At 40.4% G+C, this 17,892-nt stretch overlaps 1 protein-coding gene across 1 annotated transcript in view; it reads right to left on the bottom strand.

Moving 5' to 3' along the window:
* Positions 1-17,892, bottom strand: part of LOC308092161 (alpha-1,3-mannosyl-glycoprotein 4-beta-N-acetylglucosaminyltransferase C-like) — a gene marked incomplete at its 3' end in the record, with an annotated part of 46,698 nt that overhangs the window by 21,996 nt on the left and 6,810 nt on the right. The gene's annotated exons all lie outside the window — the stretch shown is intronic.

Consider the following 17,892-nt stretch of genomic DNA (forward strand, 5'->3'; position numbering starts at 1 on the left):
TGGAAGAAACCTTGTTTTAAAACAAATGCAAATTGTGAAAAATGCTCATGATTTATGTAAATCTTTACATATCTTGAATTAACATTTTGACTTGTTTGGGACTTGAAACAAAAGGTTAGGACTTGTGTGGGACTCGAAACAAAAGGTTAGGACTTGTTTGGGACTTGAAACAAAAGGTTAGGACTTGTGTGGGACTCGAACCAAAATGCTAAGGACTTGTGTGGGACTCGAAACAAAAAGCTGAGAACTTGGACTTGACTTGGGACTTGGCTGTGTTGACTTGGACTTGACTCGGGACTTGAGAGCAAAGACTTGAGACTCGACTTGGACTTGCAACATAGGGACTTTGTCCCACCTCTGGCCGTCTACCAAATGTGTTTGGTGGTGAAAACCAGCAGAACATATTAGGACAGGGGTCTTCAACGGGGGGGTCCGGGACCCCTAGGGGGGCCCTCAGAGTTACTACAGGGGGGGCCGCCAAATCTTTGTGTGATTTGGATTTTCTTTTAACCACTTCAACCCCAGCATCCCTATTCTGAGGGGAACATTAGCCGAAAATAGCCGATCTACAAGCACACAACGCCTCGCGCTGTGAGGCGTTGTGTGCTTGTAGATCGGCTATTTTCGGCAAAGAGGGGAAAAAAGAGCAGATCAAGTACAGAGCCAACGGTCAGGTTTACTAAGTATTGAGGGTTTCAGTGGTTAAATGTCTGAAATAAACAAAAAATCACACCCAGTGTGAAGTGGGCGGTGTGGTCATCACAGTGATGGAAGAAGTGATGGAAGAAACCATAACTTTAAAAAAACAAATTTATGTTTTTTTTTAAGTTATGGTCCTATTTATAGGGCTATGCACATGTGTCATGTTTCCCTAGCCAATCACAGTCCTGAATAGACTGTGATTGGCCAATCACGGTGCAGGGTTAGGCGGGGTACATTTGTGGCCAATCACAGCGCAGGATTTGGTGTGCAAATATCCAAACCTCACATATAGGGGCGGTTTCACCGCCCAAAAACATTCATTCACACAGCACTGATAGTATATGAAGCTATGTATGAAATCTATGAATAAGTTTAATCTGCAACATAATTTTATACAACATGTAGTGGGGGGTCCCCGCTTCATCTGTCTCTCAGCTAAGGTGTCTGGGTCTGAAAAACGTTGAAGACCCCCGTAATAGGGAGATAATAAATCCTCCAGAAATCACTGTTGGTTCAAAATGATGTTCCCCAGCATGCTCATCAATCAGTCAAACAGGGAGTGGGGTTGGAAGGTGTCCTATTTCAGCATGTCCTCATCACAATAATGATAATGCATAAATGCATTTAACCACTTTTACCCTGCCGTCCTTATTTTAGGAATAGTTATCATAGGCGAGAAAAGCTGATCTACAAGCTCAAAACGTATCACACATTGTGATGCGTTGTGACCTTGTAGATCAGCTATTATGGTGTATTTTCTTTTTTTATAAAAACTAATTTAATAACAGGGCTGAAGTAGCCTGGGATCAATACGATTTGGGGGTTTCTGATCCGGTCGGAGCGGAAATAACTTTACGTCATCATTACGTCATCAGGTGGCCGGAACCAGTGTCTCCAAAATGATTCCCCAAGTTTAAAACTTGTTTAGTTTGGTATAATCATTTAGCTTCTTTTGGTATAATAATCGTTTGGCATGTCCATCTTTTATTCTAACTTGTAGAGCGATTAGAGAGACTAAACGAATTGATTCGCATTATGTGGGGGAAGAAAAACAATGCGACGCAAACCGGAACCCACCACCGGAACCACGATTTTTTCCCCCCTTCTTTCTAAATCGGATCACACGGCTAGTTTTAGAACGAATACCAGGCTTAAAGCCTGAGGCTTTCCTCCGATGTGGAAAGTCTGGTGACGCGAGGTTAGGGCTGAAGTGGTTAACATTTCCTAACAATAGGAGCATCTATAGGAGCATAGGAACATACTCATGTTGAGTTTACAATATTTAAAGTCATGCATTAGATAGATGATAGAATCTATCATTGATATACTGTAGATGCCGAGATGCTTTGATGAAGTTGTTATTTTGAAAAGGACTGGGCAGTCTACTCTACACAAAAATGGAAGAATGGAACTTTTTGACAGATGGGTAACCCGCGGCCACTGAAGGTAATCATTTTGGATCTTCATACTACAGTAGCTTGGACAATTCCTGTACAGTTAACTTAATATTTGCACACAGAAACGCCTAAATGAAACACACCCTCATGCTATTACCTTCGACTGACGTTTATCATGTGCGAATAATATCCATGACAAGCGTAGTCTCCTTACTTTCAATCACAAGTGGAGTCTTTTGTCAATGATGAAATGGTTGCTACGTGGTTGCAACCCAAGTGCTTCTCATTTGCATAAAGTTGACATTATGTCAACATGTTGGTGCTCTCCTCATCTGCTCTGCTCCGCCGTCAATCCCACAGTCTTTTGCGTGGGATCGCTGCCTGCTTCCATCAAAAATTTATGAGAAGTGTAAATGAAAAATAAAATAATAATAACCTCACTCCGCCTACATGTACCTGACTGTTTTGCCCTGAGGCAGCACTTGAGGCTGGTTAAAAGAAGAAGTAGAAGAAGAAAACTCCTTTGTTAGGATTGGCAGACCCGCCGTAACCACTTAAATCCTATATACTTTGTTGACCTGAGTCCTCCAGAGTTCTATATTCCTTTATCCCTCTACACTAATTCTCTATGCCGAAAATAGCAGAGCTATTTTGCCAACGCGACGTGCGTTGTGAGCTTGTAGATCGGCAATTTACGCCAAATGTTCGCCTATTTTGCCAATAATGACCTGCCCAGAATAGGGATGTTAGGGTTCATGTGGTTAACTATCTCTAATTAACCTAAACATAAGAGCTTGTTAGGTTGTACACAGGCTGGGAGTAACTGCTACCTGAAAGGGTAAATTCAGGACAAGAAAGTCCTTCAACCGACAAGTCCAGTTGCACCAGAGCATTTGTGGGATTAGCTTTGCGGAAGTACTGTAGGATGCTGAAGAGCATTTGCAGCTCGTCTGAAAGCAATCTATATTTCAGCAATATACTGTATGTAGTACAGTAAAACATGTTTTAGGTGAGAACTAGACCAAGCAGTTTGCTAACAGTGTTTGTGAGGTTTCATGTAGCCCAGCTACTGTACCAATAGAAATAAACTGCAGGTTGCTTTATTGCTTATTGGTGTGAGCGCACTGATATACTGGTAGCAACAACAGAAACTGATATCATTTAAACTGATATTGGTTTGAATGATACAGGTAGGACAAATATCTCACTGCATTAAAAAATACATTTCTGTTTTGTCAGACTAGTATTGCAATTGCACTCGCTAATGCACTCCTGTGATTTCACTGACAAGTTTCACAGTAGCAAGCAAGTAATATTGTAGTCTGACTGACAAGACAGTATCTATTTTAATGCAACCTGATTTTTGTCTTTTAATTGGCTCTTATAATAAATTATTGTATTGTATTATTTTACTTGTCCATGTCCAGTCCATAAGGATAAGGATAAGGATAATTCCTTTTAACAGGTCGTTCATGAAAGTCCTTGCGGTCTTGTTTCCAATGAGAACCTGTGAGCAATTGGGGTTAAGAGTCTTGCTCAGGGACAAATTTCATATCATCGGCACATATGCTGGGATAGCCTGGAATCGAACCTGGGGCAACCAGGGCCTCTGGTTCCCTAGGCGGGCTCACTAACCACTCAGCTATGGCCGCCCCCATCACACCACTGGAACTAACTGTTACATTGAATTGCATTTGTTTCAGTGGAGATTTTTTGCGTAAATCATAGCCTAAATACTGTTTCAAAGGGCAATTTCAAAGGGTAATTTGGGTGAGTTATAAAAATATGAAAATATTTTTTAATTGGCACCTACTATAATATAACCACTATTGATAGATATCTGCGGGGACTCTGTATACTGTATGTATGTAAAGCCTTTTTTACTGGAGATGAGTAGGCTAAATCAGTACTGAGTACAAAGAGATATTAACCACCATTAATTGTTACAAAGAGGGAGACAGTTCCAAGCGCAAGGACCTTGTCCTTATTCTGCTAGAGAGACAAAACGTGTTTTGGGATGAAAGACATGCCCTTTTTTGGCATGTCTTTGATCTCCAAAGATGAAATGGAGAATCTCTCTAGAGTGCCATTAATCCTGCTCCTATTCAGGTAAAACACAGTGTCAACATGAACTTGTGTAATATCTTGTTTTGCTTCTGAACTGAATAATTCCATAGAAACATGAATGCAGGTGCGTGTGGGCGCCACACACACACACACACACACACACACACACACACACACACACACACACACACACACACACACACACGCACACGCACACGCACACACGCACAAACACACACACACACAGGACTCCTGCTGCTGCTCTCTCAGACAGTAAAAAACTGCATGTTTGTGTGTGCTGTTGTTGAGAGACTTCCCAGAGTTTTAATAAGCTGTACCATACCCTCCATCCTAACGTATAATCATTGTTTATAGAGATGAAACGGTGCCAAACAAGTGGTGCTGGAGGACGACTTATACACCATCATAGGGATCTTGAATTCGAATTTAATGTAAGTACTGTCATTTTGTGGAATTTGAAGAGTTCTTCAACAACACTTCTTATTTTCAATGTACCTAAACATAAAGTCAAATAATTTTCCCAAATAATTTCATCACGTTAAGATAATATTCGATTTCAACCTTATGGTTGTAAATATCGTGACATCACTTTGAAGTCATGTGGGCCAGGGTTTCAGTCTGTGGGCCAGTGTTTCAGTCTGTGGGCCAGGGTTTCATTTATAATCTATTATAACCACAGACATGTCTGGAAGAGTAATGAGAGGCTGGCTTTACCCACGAGGTTCCAAAGACAGTCATCCAAAGTATCCAGTGCATGAAGTGTAAACTATCTCCCTTCTTCTAGCCAAATCAATTCTCATTTTGTTCCTTTGGTCGATATTAGTCTCATAGCCATGTTTTTTTTACATTTCCCCTTTATTTAACCGTTTTATTTTTCACTGCCTCTCATCCATCCAGAAATCATTGTAATGAAATTGCACTCACACAAACTTGAGACAACTGGCTGAATGTGAGACAAGTTAAGTTTCATCCGCCTATCACCTATCACACAACAAGTACAAGCATAGTCATTAGCACCTCTGTTCGACTGTACTGAAAAGTCTTAGGTCACAGGTAGATAGCTTACTGGACAGCAGTTTTCTTTCTACCTCATGATAGATCCACAATGAAAAAAAGTCAAGTCCAAGGCCAGCCTACAGGCGGTGGTCAAGCCTTGTTCAACTGTCAAATGTCGTGGTTCTCTTGCTCACCACTGCAACTGATACATGCAAAGTAACATGGGCCCCATAGCAGCGTTCAATCTGTTACAGAAGGGACAGCCCATTCATAACACCAGAAAGCATTTGCAAGTAATAAAGCATGCTGTCAAAATGACTCTAATCTGCCGTCACACCACACCACATGTGCAAGGCACAATTTACTCACGGAAATAAATGGGACTGAATGGCTGTACTAACGTGAGCAAAGAACAATGGTAATAGAGGAATATTGTTATTTGATATATTATATTATGTCTTGACTTCAGTGATCGAGGTGGACAGATATTTTACACTGCAGTTTGTGCACCGCAGTATGAAATTGGTAAAGGAGCATTTGTCTAAAACATGGAGACAGAGGATTTTTGATGAGATGAGTTTATTGAATTAAATGTTGAATAGCAAGCACAGATTCTGTACTGGCCCATGGCCCATGGTGTTGTGTGCTGATTACGATCATGAATTAAGTTATGTTGTAGTTTTATCGACATAGTCATGTTTTCCCCCAAGTTATATGAATGATTAAGCTTGATTTAACACATGGGGTGCATGGAGCAGCAGGAGAGGCAGAATCTACCTGTACAAAATCACTTGTGTTCATGGTTTTACTTATGCATGGCGGTTGGGGTGTCTGTCTGATAGATGTCTCACCAAAAGGAACGGGTTCATGACACGCCTTTGTTGTTGCCTATGGCTGTAACTATTGACTATTCTATCGATTAATTTTTTTTATTAATCGAGAAATTTGTGCTCTGACTCTGCAGTGTCATGAAGACCGGTTGGACATTACGATGGTAGATTTAGATTATCACTTGTACAATGAGGCATACCTGTTAGTTCAAGCTCCTAGACTAGCACGCTAATCCACCTCTCCCCCAACAGCCGTGCGCACTTTTGTGCACAGTGGTGCACAGTGGTGCTTCAAAAACCTAAACAGTGTCCCTTTAAAGGAGAATACCGGACAAATTAAGTGTTGTCTTTGATGTCTCGTTACTCACCTACCGACGTAAAAAGTGGCGTTCTTTTTTTCCATAGATTCCCCTGTCGTCATTTTTTAAACCCCCTCCGTTGTCATAATGGGAGCGCGTGGGTTAGGGAGATTCGTCTATTATAACCGATCCAAAGTTGTTTTTTTCTCTACTGCTAGTCATTGTGGAGTCTCATGATAGTCAAACATGCGCTGAAAATTCCTGCGAGGCCACCGTTAATGGCGAACGATTTAACACTGGATGCTTGTTTCTTTCCAGAACCTGGCAACTTGTGTTGCCAGGTTCTGGAAACAAGCAACTTTGGATCGGTTATAATAGACGAATCTCCCTAACCCACGCGCTCCCATTATGACAACGGAGGGGGTTTAAAAAATGACGACAGGGGAATCTATGGAAAAAAAGAACGCCACTTTTCACGTCGGTAGGTGAGTAACGAGACATCAAAGACAACACTTAATTTGTCCGGTATTCTCCTTTAAGGCACATTTGCCTTCCAACAATGCTAGAATATGACTTCAAACCTAAGCTTCATGGAAGCTTCATGGACTATGTTTAGCCCCTGTCCATCCGTCTGTGTGTCCGTTCGTCTGTGTACAGCTAATCTCCAGCACCGTTGGAAAGATCGGCATGAAAATGTGCACACACTCTCCCTAGAGGCCAATTTTTGACATTAGCCTTAAAGCGCCACCAGGAGGCCGATTTGTGCAAAACAGTTTTTTTAATATTACTCCATACATATTTTGTCCAAACATCACGCAAAACGGTACACATTATCTCTATAGTAATGTGATCAAGACGGATCTGTCTGATTTTTCATATTCCATCCTGATTGGCTAAGATTGGCTTCCAAAGTTTGCAGGAGTGGCCCGTTTTGAACAAAATGCCTCAAATCATGAACGCAGCGTCCGATTGCCGTGAAACTTCACATTGACCTGTTATAACGCCACCAGGAGGCCGATTTTTGGAAAACACATTTTGTGCTATTACTCCTACATATTTTGTCCAAACATCACGCAAATCGGTACTTATACGATACGATACGATACGATACGATACGATACGATACGATACGATACGATACGATACGATACGATACGATACGATACGATACGATACGATACAATACGATACGATACGATACGATAATACTTTATTGTCAGTTCACACTGAAATTTGTCTTGCGACCCAGCAGCCATGTATGCAACAATAAACAGTACACACATTTGACATGACAAAAGAAAACAAAACAAAATACATACATAAAGACATACAAAGACAAGAGCAATGTCCACCTCTCAGCCTACCCCAAGCCTACAACTCCTGATTAAGCCTCAATGTCGTCTGATGGACAAAGGACCTCTTCAGTTTGACCTTATTGTATGTAGGAACACTGTATCTCCTTCCTGAAGGCAGCAACCTATATTCTCCATACAAAGCATGGCTTGTGTTTGAAGTGATATTCCTTGCCAACCTTATCATACTGTCATTATACGTAGATGTATAGAGCCTCTGAAGAATCTGTCTACTAGCACCAAAAGATCTCAGGCGGCGAAGGAAATAGACTCTTTGCTTTGTCTTCTTACCCACTGATTCAATCTGGTCTTTCCATGACAGAAGGTGGTCAATTACTACTCCTACTGTAGGTATGTATACGAACATACCTGGTTGATCTGTTCACTGTGAATTGTAATGGGGGATCTGTGTATCTCTAGTGGGGCACCAAAAACAATCTCCTCTGTCTTTTTTGTGTTTTTTGTGTTAATGATAAGAGCGTTGTTATCACTGACCTGTCCGATTTTACATATTTCATCCTGATTGGCCAAGATTGACTTCTACTACCTGCCCTGGCGGAGACCTGTGCTCAGAGGAGCACATTTTTCTAGTTCTAAGTTCTGAATTCAATACATCAACTATATGACTACTCATCTCAACAGTGCCTGAGGGGCAGGCAGTGAAATTAATTGAAGACCAAATAAACAGAAATTGGAATTCAAATGATTCAAAACAAAAACAAACACGACTTATCAATGCTCGAAGAAAAACACAACAGCCTCGAGAAGCAGTTTAGGATGATTAGTTAGAAACTCTGTGCCTCCTTCCAGAAAGTGCTACTGTAGTTGTTACTGCATTAAAAACAATGTTAAAAAACAAAACAAAAAAAATCATACATACATACGTCCTATTTGATTAAATAAAAAACAAACATATGACTAGGCTACATCTCAAGGCTTTTAGCACAAAAGAAAATGTCCAAGGCCCAATTTGCGGTGACATAGTAGAAATCCTGTGCCTCCTCTTGCCGGAAGATAATGTATAATTACCTCCTAATTCTCACTTAATTAAGTATTAAAAACCTTGAGTGGGCAATTCAAACAATTTTCAATTAATTCATAACATTTCTGTGCCTTTCCCACACAATGCCTTCTCTTTCCAGGAAGAGACAATTGTTCCCTCCTAATTCTCACAAAATGAAATATGAAGCAATACAACTGCACTGCTGAAGGCTTTTAGTGAGCACTTTGGTATAAGGCATGTGTCAGTGCATGTGTCCTCACACAATGGCATCAATTTTTATGGAAAGAAGATAATTGTCTCCTGCTTTATCATATAAATGGACGTACTGTGACTGAAGTACTGTCTCTCATACTCTCTCCTTCTCTCCCTCCCTGTTTCTTTGTGTACTCTCTGTCTCAGTCTCTATCTCTCATATGCACCCTGCGACTTTGTCATAATTACTTGAGGTAAAGGTGGAAGCGGTTGTTAGAATCATTAGACACGGCCGCTCGGTCCATCCAGCCAGCCACTGTACACTTGATATCTTCATAATATCATTATTGCGTATCATCTGTAAAGGTTAACCTTGAGCGTGGGAGGGGGAAAAGATTGCTTTGAACGAAAGGTCCGCTTCCACTAATGCAACAGTGGCATTTAATCATAAGTGACTACTTATCAAAATACCAGATTTAAGATGCTATTTAAGAGTATTGGGATAATATGCAAGTAAGTTACAGCTTAAAGGTGATTGTTTAGTAAGATTATATACAGTTTGCGGCCCATTTAAGCAGTGCAGAATTTCAAAGGAAATTCCTTTAATGTACTTTTCTGCCTGTCAGTAAACAGTAAAATAAATGAATAAATGAATAATACTTAGTTGTGCACAGATGCTGATCACCAAAAGTAGCAGATCTACTGTCGAAGATCACAAAATGTTGCGGCGCAATGCGTTGTGAGCTTGTAGATCAGCTATTTTCAGAGCGCGACACAATGTGCAACCAAGTTTAAATCAGGCATATGTCAAGGAGCAAATTACTGTAGTAGCTTGTGTGAGAAAGACTCTGTGTGTGTCTAATAAGCTAAATTCTCAAGAGAGTGAGAAATTTGGAAAGGACTTTTCTAACATGCGTCCCAAAAGGGGAAGAGTTTGTCATTTGCCAGGGAGGCCATCTGGCAGAATTTGCTTATTATTTCAATTCTCTGTCAAGGGAGATTGACTTAAATAACCAACCATATCATTGAATTCACCATGAAATAAGCCTTTGATACATATCCAACATGTCATATACTGTAGTGGTTCTCAACCTGTGGGTCGGGACCCCCAGGGGGGTCCCCATATGGTTTTGGGGGGATCCCCCAGATGACTTTTAAGACCTTTTTAACTCTCTCAGTGCCACGCCCCGAGATATCCCGAGTTTTTCCCGAGTACCCTCCCTGCCAGCACGAGAAATCCCGAGTTTTTACTTTTGACTGTGGTCGCGCTATTCTGTTTATTTTTCATGATCACTTTCGCTTCCTGACTCCTTCAGACTCATTGGGTTCCGGTTTCATGACGCAGATTCCGTTTCCGGTTCTCATTTTTTTCCCGCGGTCATTTTTGGCCAGAATAGGGAAAGTCACGGTTTTTCACACGGTATAAAAAACGAGTCCACGTCTACTCTCTTTGGTCTGGGTGACGATCAGTCATCGTAGTCGTGTATCACATCGTAATTTAGCCCGATCAACGATTGTCAAAAATGTCAACATCCGGTTATGACCGGATGTGAAGTGAGCCTGTTTGGGAGGGGGCGAGTGAGCCAGAGAGGTCATCAATGTGTCGATTTGTTGCTCTCTACTGGTAGAACTGTATTTTGGGTTTAAAAACCCAATCAGATAATTTATTTGAATGAAAAATTACAAAAGAAAAAAACGAGAAAAAAAACGCAAATTGCTGGCACTGGGGGAGTACTTTATGAAAATACTCTTGGCAGTGAAAGAGTTAATACAAAAAAAAGAAAAGAAAAAAGACCATTACTGTATCAAAAATAACCAACAAACTATACTACAACAAGTTAACAACTGGTCAAACATTGGCCAAATTGTCAAATAATATAAGAAAGAGACAAAATGTTTGAAAATAGCCGATCTACAAGCCCACAACGCCTCACGTTGCGAGGCGTTGTGAGCTTGTAGATCGGCTATTTTCACAATATTTACCTGCGGAACCGAGTCAAAATTGAATGGATCAACTCCTACATTCCCGGGTGGGGGGTATCCCAGTTCAAATGATGATTATTTAAGAGGGTCACGACCTGAAAAGGTTGAGAACTACTGATGTAGATGATAACCAAAACATGTTTATATTCAAATGGTCAAACAAAATTAGCTAAATGTATTGTCACATTGTGACTTCAATGATACCGGCGGTAAACATAACATACATCAAATGAATAAAAGCTTATTAGAACATACATTTATTCCACATTCTGGAGAGATTCACCAGGTCATGAATCTCAGACATGCAGACTATCTTTGAGAGAGGTAGAGAGAAAGGAAACAAGCTTTGTGTATGCTATGTGAGTGTGTGCAGAATACTACATTTCTTTCTCCTTTTTTTGCCACCCACCTTAAGTTTCTACAATTGCTTCTCTTCATCTCTCTCTCTCACCCTCTTCAGACCATGATGTTTGTACCTTTCTCTCTCCCTAATCTTGGTTTCTGTCTTTCTCTCCAGCGTGTCTCTCCCTCTCTTTCACTTCCACTCAATGGTCTCTTACCAGCATGGTTGATAATTACATCTCAAGGGATGCCTGTGAGCCTTTCTTTCTTTCGTTCTCTTTCTCTCTAGCGATCTCTTTAACCCATTCAGACCGGGAACGCATCTCTGTCATTTTAAGATTTCTTTGGCTATTCAAAAATAGCAGATATACAAGCTCATAGCGCGGCACTAGTGATCTGCTATTTTGGGGGATTTTCTTTTGCAAATCTGTATTGTATTGCATTGCTTTAAAGCGAACAAAATATTTTGAGATGGGGGTCCGCCGCCAAATTCATATAATTTTGGGGGTCCTTTTACATGAGAAAAGTTTGGGAACCACTGATATTATAGCAGCATAAGTTTTTTCAAAAAACTGTTCGGAATTAGAAGACATTTGTAGAATCTCCAGAAGCAAAAGATTTGAGTTAAAAATGTTCGCTTTAAAAAATATATATATTCAAAGATTTGCTAAAAAAAAATCACGATTCTTACATTTTTTTTGCTGATCTAGCTATTTTTTAATAGCCAAAGAAATCTAAAAATGACACAGATTCTTTCCCTGTCTAAATGGGTTAAGTCATCAAAAGTTTTTTGAAGCAGATCAAACACCAATGAACTTTTAAAAAAAAAAGTTCATCAATGCGGAGATGCCGGAGAGGTCAGAGGTACAGCAGTTAACTTTTTCTTTTACTATTATCAAGTGATTGGTTCTATGTTGGAGTGCATGGAGAAGGTTCTTGCATACATCTTCAACCCTCTTACTCAATTTCAATATCTCCATCTCCCTCTTCTCGTCTCAAGTCTCAAAATAATCGCCTCATTTTCTACTTTCCACCTCAGTCCAGTGGGGGATGTTTAACCTGAACCTTGTTCCATGACTGCTATCAACCTCCCTTGACCACATCACATCCAGACAAGTACATACTGTACAATCATCCTATGTCTTTACATTTCCTGCAGTATGTCGCTTCCATTCCAAATGTTTTTTGTCGTTTGGAATAGTTTGTCAATCTCAATCTCAAACTGGTGAAATATGGTGAACCCTCATACACTGAGATCTGGAATTGTTATCAGTGATACTTGGTTTTTCTTGACACCTGGCTAATTCTGTCTTTTCAATGTCATTGTAACCGTTTTCCCTTTTCCTTGCTGATTGGACACATTTATCATCATTCTAAGGTAAGAATTGATATAGTACAATCACAAAAATGGTCTTTCATGTGATAAGCAATAAACTCACCACCAGAAAGATTGTCACCCTTGATAACGGTATCAAGGGTTGGATTGGGGGTAAGTCTGTGCGACATACTAGTCAACTAGTGTCATGTCCATGGGGTAACTTGTACTGTACATCATGGCCGGGGGATGCACTTGTACATCATGCTACAGAAACATGAGACAGGCTCCTGACCTATGGGCCACATGGCTCGAAAATGGCTACTTACTTCATTAACTCTCAAAAAAATCATGTGTGAATATTTCACATCAAAATATTAATTTGGTGATGCCTCATTGATACTGGCTGATGCTTTTATTCGCGGTGAAAAATCAACCTAATTTTGAAAAAGAATTGCGTTGCTTTATCGCTGCATAATATTTGCAATTGTTTAAATTAGTGCGAAAAAAAGGCTCCATATGTGTTAAGACTTTTACTGTCACCTAATTACTTACTTGGTGTACTCAGTAGGGATACAAACCTGGATGTCATCTCTTGGGCTTTGGAAATATAATAACTTCTACTTGAACACAAGTGTCTCAGGGGATGAAACGGGTTAAATGGGAAATTGTCCTTGATGGTTCTAGGGTGGTTTGAGGATGCAAGGAGCAGAGTATTACGTTCTGTTTCCTTAGCACAGTTGTTCCCAAATGACAATGACAACCACACATTATTATAGGTGTCACATTGTATAGTTGTGTAAACTATACAAAATTTTATAAATATCTTTTTTTGGGTGCCAGAGGTTTATTAAAATATTATACGTTGAGTGCCTGGATTTTTAACCATTTTTGAACCTTTTTCAAGTAGTCACAAAATATTTTCAGTGATCACCGTCCTCACGGTGATCCCCTCATTACACACATAGAGGTCTCGTACAATCGGGGGATTTTTTTTTAAAACATTCGGTAATCCGTTCCATAGTTGCAGCCAGTTGAAAATAGTCAAAAATACATTGTAAAAAAAAATGTTAAAAAAAATGTACAAAAAAATTAATTAAAATGTTCACATTTTTTTAATTTAATTTTTCATATTTTTTTCAAAAACAGTATATATACGGTTTTGGCACTCAACAGGTGTATTTGAAAAGAAGTATATATACGGTTTTGGCACCCAATGTGTTTACTACAGCAGTACTTTGTGCCAACAGCCGAACACATTTACCAATACAAATTCTATACCCTTAAATGCATCTTAGCCACTTTCAACCGAGTGTCCCCATTTTGCGCATGTCATTATAGACACAAATAAAAAACAAATTGTGAAAATAGCTGATCTACAAGCTCACAACGTGACACTTTGTGAGCTTGTAGATTGGCTATTTTAGCTATTTCTGAAAATGTGTAAAAGTAAGAAATAGGGCTTTTGACTTTTTTTATTGTGCCTTAAGATTTGTAATTGCCCTTTGTAGTGCCTTGCTGCACAAAAAGTTTGAAAACCACTGTAAAGAAAACGTGGCTTATAGAGTCGTTAGAATCTCAAGTTGGGGTCCCATGACTTCAATGGTGAAAGAAATGTTGCAGTTCTTCCCCAGTCGCAGACCACAGCATCATCACATCATCGATATAGTGGTGCCAACCCTTGATGTGCCCAGTATCCCAGTAATCATTTTGAGAAGTGTCACTGAGTGTCTGGACTTCAGAATAACAAAATTCTTCATGTGAGACTGACTAATTAACAGGGACAGACTGGCTATGATGGGGCCCCCTCTCAGTCAAAAAAAAAACCCAACAAGACAAAGGCAGCTGTTATTATTTCTGACAGGGGCCATCAGCTAATTACGGTCGTCCCCAGCTGAAACAACTCAGCATGATGCACAAATTATTGGCTGGGAAGGAGCTCAAACGAGGCATTTTTTTTTGTTTTTCATGTTTATTATTATTAATATTTATTGTATTTATTTGTATGTATTGTTTTCAGGAGAGATTTTATATCTACTATGGAGGTTTATTTCCACTTTAATTACTGCTATTAGCTTTCTTTCTTACATTTTTTTCATCTGTTTATTGCTGTATTTTGATTACTTTGCTTCTGTGTTCAAATCTTTGTGCAAACAAAGAAGAAGCAAAAAGCTGTCTGCAGTTATTGTCCTGTGTGGATGAGGAGCGAATGTGAAAACATTGTTTTCACATTCGATACTTCAACAAAAGAAGCTGGCTAGAAAAATACTTTCTTTTTTTCATTTGGAGGTGAGCTGTTGTCTCTACCTACACGTTCTCCTACTCACTGCTACACAGATAACACTTAACTTTCTTTCTCCTTCCCTCCCTCGGACACACAGTTGAATAGTGCATCGCTGCATGCCTGGCTGACATCTCAAGAGTGGGAGGTGTTGGGAATACATCCCAAGCTCAACATTGACAAAACAGACCTTTCTCTTCTTTTCTGTGAAATCTCGCCCCATGCGGGGTCTTTCCATTTGCATTGACAACAACAACCCGTGACTCCTGCTCAAACCTATAAAGTCAGCGGTCCTTCGCGGCAAACATTGTATCGATCACACAGTCCTCCTGCACATTACAACATCCATGAGGATTAGACCCTTCCTCACCAAGTAAGCTCAGCCCAGCTCCTTATCAAAGCCCCGGTTATCTCCAGTCTTGGACGACTGCAATTCCCTCCTTGTTGGTCTGCTTGCTTGCACTCTCAAACCCAGAATGCCGCAGCATACCATGGTCTTCAATCCCACTATATTTTTTTACATCTCCCCTGCGCTCCCTTCACTGGCTTTCTGCCCCCGGATCAAAACACTGGTGATGACCTATGAAGCGGACAAGGGCATGGCACGGCCCAACTGCAGGATATGATCCAGGCCTACACCGTTTCCCACATAATCACAGGACGTCTGTCTGCCCCTCCTGTCATGTCCCGTATGACACCCTAGCCACTAGCAAGTGCTCCAAGTGAGCTAGAATGTTATCCCTCCTCCTTGCTCCCCAGCTGTGAAATGCACGCACGCACGCACGCACGCACGCACGCACGCACGCACGCACGCACGCACGCACGCACGCACGCACGCACGCACGCACGCACGCACACACACACACACACACACACACACACCACACACCACACACCACACCACACACACACACACACACACACACACACACACACACACACACACAGCAAGCCAGATGTATGTTGGTTACTTTAGATCGATATATGCTGTTCAGTGTTGACCAGTGACCTGAACATATCAACAGTGAGTTGAACATATTCAACTCACTGTTGATCAGTAAGAGACTTCTGGTTATCACTAAGTTCTGGTTATCACTTAATTTAATGACACTATGATGGTCTCATCATAATATTGATATTAGTGTGAGGATGAATCAATTACAAGATGAAGAATTTCAAAAGGTATGCCACCAGATGTCATCAAACAGGTCTTAAATGCTTTAGTTCCGTCACAGCTCGATTATTGTTTTGTAATTTGGTCCAGTGCTTCAATGAAGGATATGATGAAATTACAAGTCGTTCACAATAAAGCAGCACGTTGTGCTTTACATTGCTCTTACAGAACTAATGCAAAAGACATGCATGACTGCATGAGATGGTTGACTGTTAGACAGAGTTCCCTTTGTGTTTTGATATAAGTATATAAACAAACACTTGTTCATTTTAATGTGTGAACTATTAATGAGGTATGAGGTGTGAGCTTGCACATCACTGAAGCTGTTTGCTTGTCCACATTATGCTATTGTAATTATGTTATTTCAATGGATGCTATAGGTTGATGTTAATGTGCTAGCCTGGTTACTTCGTAGCACTAATTGTTTTCTTGCCCCTCCATTTGTATGACTGCTTACACCGTTTTTATTAATCATCTTGTCTGTGTTCTATCATTGGTAAATAAAATGAACAAAACTGCTCTAAAATGTTAAGAGAAAAATTATTCAAGAAAGTACAGTTATGTGTGTTTTCCAGGTTGAGTAGAACATGAGTTGGACTGTGATATGCACTGGCTGTTAAGGCTTAACAGCTGTTAAGATGAATCTTTAATTGTTACCCATATCTCCGTCTCCCTCCAGCAGACAGACTGACTTCTATAAATGTTTTAAGAGTCCAAAGTCGCTGTCATTTAGAAAGCTTTAGTTCTCCTGAATAATACATTTCACAAGCTTAAGTGAAACTTGATTTCACACAAAAAAAGAGTACCTTTGTGATACTGCTGTCTTGATAGCGCTACTGTTCTGGGAAGACTGGTGTTTTTTTTCTATTAAATGCAAACACTTAATACACTCACAGGTAAGGGAAGCTTTTTCGCCATTGTAGATCTTTGACATAATCAATTTACAACCGTTGCTGCTACAGTACATAAATACGAAAGCCTCTTTGAGTAGCTATCAGTTAGAGGCACATTGAGAATACAACACTTTTCAGACACAGATAACAGCAACATCTGCAAATGTATGTAAAAGCCATTGGCAAAACCACTGGTGCAATATTACATTGAGCTGCTTTATTTTGGTATATTTCATCAATTCCCCTCTATTCTGTTATACAACAGCAGCCTATAGCAGAAATACTTTTTAAGATTTGTGGGGAGATAAACCCCTAAGAGTTATCTCCTTATCCACGCATTGGAAAGGACAGCACAAAGTTGATTATTGGGGCTGATTGTTGCTCGATGTTGAATTTCGACGATGAGTCACAGCTAAATTAAGCATAGCATACTAAAGATGCTACATGTCGCAATCAATTAAAAGTCAGCCTTTAACATAGCTCTAAGCCAGTGATGATCTAATTTAACTGTGGAACCTGAGGTTTTCTTGGCTATTATGTCAGCACACAATGTTAAATAATAATGTTTCTCAATTATAGAGTTTGTGTTTTGGGTGTAGCAATTCATAGTTTCCACTCCAAGCTAAATACAGGCAAGGGTCGCCGGTCCTCTCGCCGCCCTTTCTTTCAGGGTGTGATCCTCAGCCTTTGTCTTTCCAGACTTACCCACAAGGCAGTGGGGCAGTGGTTGGTCAGATCGATGCCAAGTCGTACTCGTATCCACTGAACATGGGCCTTCGCATCAGACCTCTGGGAGCCACTGCAGCTCCGAGGTCCGAGGGTCGCCGGTCCTACAGTAAGGAGCTCAAGACCCTGATGCTAGACAGGGGGCAGTGGAGGGCAGCAATCCAGGAGTCCCAAGTTGGTGATGACTAGTCCGCACTCTCGCATCGCATCGTTTCTCAATTAACCCATTGAGACTTGAAGCCGATTCCAAAAATGTTTCTATATCAGTGGTTCTCAATCTTGTTCATGTCAAGGACCCCCAAAAATGTTATGTATTTGG

Source organism: Gymnoscopelus braueri (assembly GCF_963280865.1).
Source record: "Gymnoscopelus braueri genome assembly, chromosome: 9".
NCBI lineage: Eukaryota > Metazoa > Chordata > Actinopteri > Myctophiformes > Myctophidae > Gymnoscopelus > Gymnoscopelus braueri.